Consider the following 2,755-nt stretch of genomic DNA (forward strand, 5'->3'; position numbering starts at 1 on the left):
TTTAATTGCAAAGTGCTTAGCTGGGGACTGAGCCCACGGAGGTGTTAAAAGATACCTACGAGGATCTGGGTGGCAAGCCAGCTTCCATCACAAGCTCCATGTCCAATACTGCCTGCTCCCCGCTGGTATTATGGGTCTTTCATCACGTTCTGTTGCAAGAAGAAATCAGTAATATCTTTGGAAGTCCTGAGGTTCGCTTTTCATCATCAAGAGACACACCATCTTCTCCTAGTAAGTAGAAGTGGGTGTCTCTGGAATGCCTCTGTAAGATTTAGCAGCCATCCTAGTGGAAGATGACCTGGACCATTTGAAAGCTGCACAGGGCCTTTAGTTCAGTGATTTTCTGAGACAGGCATTGGCAGACAGATGTGGCAAGTAGATTTCTAGAGGCCAGACATTTCATAGAATCTATCTAGGTATTCCTAAAGTCCATCATTTGGCCAAGCGCAGTGGCTCACACCTCTAATCTCAGCACTTTGGGAGCTCAAGGTGGGAGGATCGCTTGAGTTCAAGAGTTCAAGACCAGCCTGGGCAACATAGTGAGACCTTGTCATTACAAAATAAAAAAAATTAGCCAGGCATGGTAGCACACGCCTGTACTCCCAGCTACTTGGAAGGTTAAGGTAAGAGGATTGCTTGAGTTGAGGCTGCAGTGAGCAATGACAACACCACTGCATTCCAGCCTGAGCAACAGAACAAGACCCTGTCTCAAAAATAAGTAAGTAAATACATAAATAAAAAATTTTTAAAGTCCATCATCCTCTTCCTTGGTCTTTGGCTGGATTTTCACAGAAGAATTAAGCCAGAAGTTCTCAAAAGTCCAGGAATCATTTGTTCAGTATTTAGTTTAGTGGTGTCTTCATGTATTCATTCTCTAATGCTCTTCCTTTCTTTATGTAGATCTGAGTTTCTTACCTATATCATTTTCCTTCTCTCTAAAGAACTTTTTTTAACATTTCTTGCAAGGAAGGTCTACTAGCAACAAATTCTCCCCTTTTAGCTTTTTTGAGAAAGTCTTTATTTCTCTTTCACTTTTGAAAGACAATTTTACAAGGTACAGAATTCTAGGTTGGTAGGTTTCTTTTTCTTACCCCTTTAAATATTTCACTCTATTCTTGCTTGCGTGGTTTCTGAGGAAAAGTCATGTAACCCTTATCTTTGCTCTTCTATAGGTAAGGTATTCTTTTCCCCTCTAGCTTTTCCTTTTCAAGATTTTTTCTTTATCTTTGTTTTCTGAAGTTTAAATATGAAATGGCTAGGTATATATATATAGCCTATATACATATATATATATATACACACATATATATAGGCTATATATATACACACATATATATAGGCTATATGCATATATAGGCTATATATATACACACATATATATAGGCTATATGCATATATAGGCTATATATATACACACATATATATAGGCTATATACATATATAGGTATATATATATAGGCTATATACATATATATATATATTTAGGCTTTTATCCAGCTTGGTGTCCTCTGAGCTTTCTGAACTGGTGATTTAGTGTCTGATATTAATTTGGTAAAATTCTCAGTCATTTATAGCTTCAAATATTATTTCTGTTCCTTTCTCACTTCTGATATTACCATTACGCATATTTTACACCTTTTGTAGTTGTCCCACAGTTTTTGGATACTCTGTGTTTTTCCCCCAGTTTCATTTTCCTTTGCAATTTCAGTGTTGGTTGTTTTCATTGTCATATACTCACACTCAGAGATTCTTTTCCCAGCTGTGTCCATTCTACCAACATGCTCATCAAAGACATTCTTCATTACTGTTACAGTGTTTTTGATCTCTGGCATTTCTTTTTGATTCTTCCTTATAGTTCCATTTCTATGCTTACACTATCCATTTGTTCTTTCATGTTGTCTGTTTTTTCCCATTAAAGCCCTTAGCATATTAATCATAGCTTTTAAAAAATTTCTCCTCTTATAATTTCAATGCTCCTGCCATATTTGACTCCAGGTGTGATGCTTGTTCAGTCTCTTCAAACTACATTTTTTGCCTTTTAGCGTGTCTTGTAATTTTTGGTTGAAAGGTGTACATGAGGAACTGGGTAAGAGGAACTGTGGTAAATAGGCCTTTGCTGATATGGTGGTAAGGTGTTGGGGGCGGAAAATGGTTTTACAGTCTGAGTCTTTATGTGAGCCTGTGCACTTAACCAGCGCTTCTCAGTTTTTCCCCCAACTTAGGTAGAATGGGATGACTAGACTAGAGCTGTCACCGGGTATTTTTCTTCCTTAAGGTAGGTTAGGCTCTAATGAAACCCTAGTAGGTTAGGTTTTCATGAAATAGTTTCTTCTGAGGTCACACCTTCTTAAGAAGAGTAGAATGCAATGAAGTATTTCAGAATGGTTCCTTTTTCCCTCCCTCTACCAAAAGCAGGAGAGGATTTTTCTCTGATACTCACTATGAAGACTTGTCAGAGCTCCTGGAAGTAAAATTCACAAAAGCATGGGAATCTCCCTATGACTGGCTTTCCCTGGGGTTCGTAAACTCTCAGACTTGACCAAACTGCACCACCAGCAATTGTAATTCAGGTGTTCCTTCCCTGGCATTGGATGGTCTGGAGATTTCTGCTCTTGGGTTTCTGCTCCTGTAAGTTGTGGTGATTCTTCATAGTTGCCTATTTCTCTAATTTGGGGGGTGGTAGATTGCCCCGTGACCTGACTTCTCTGATGGATCTAAGAAGAGTTGCTGATTTTTCAGTTTGTTCATATTTTTA

Source organism: Symphalangus syndactylus, chromosome 3 (genome assembly GCF_028878055.3).
Source record: "Symphalangus syndactylus isolate Jambi chromosome 3, NHGRI_mSymSyn1-v2.1_pri, whole genome shotgun sequence".
NCBI classification, from domain to species: Eukaryota; Metazoa; Chordata; class Mammalia; order Primates; family Hylobatidae; genus Symphalangus; species Symphalangus syndactylus.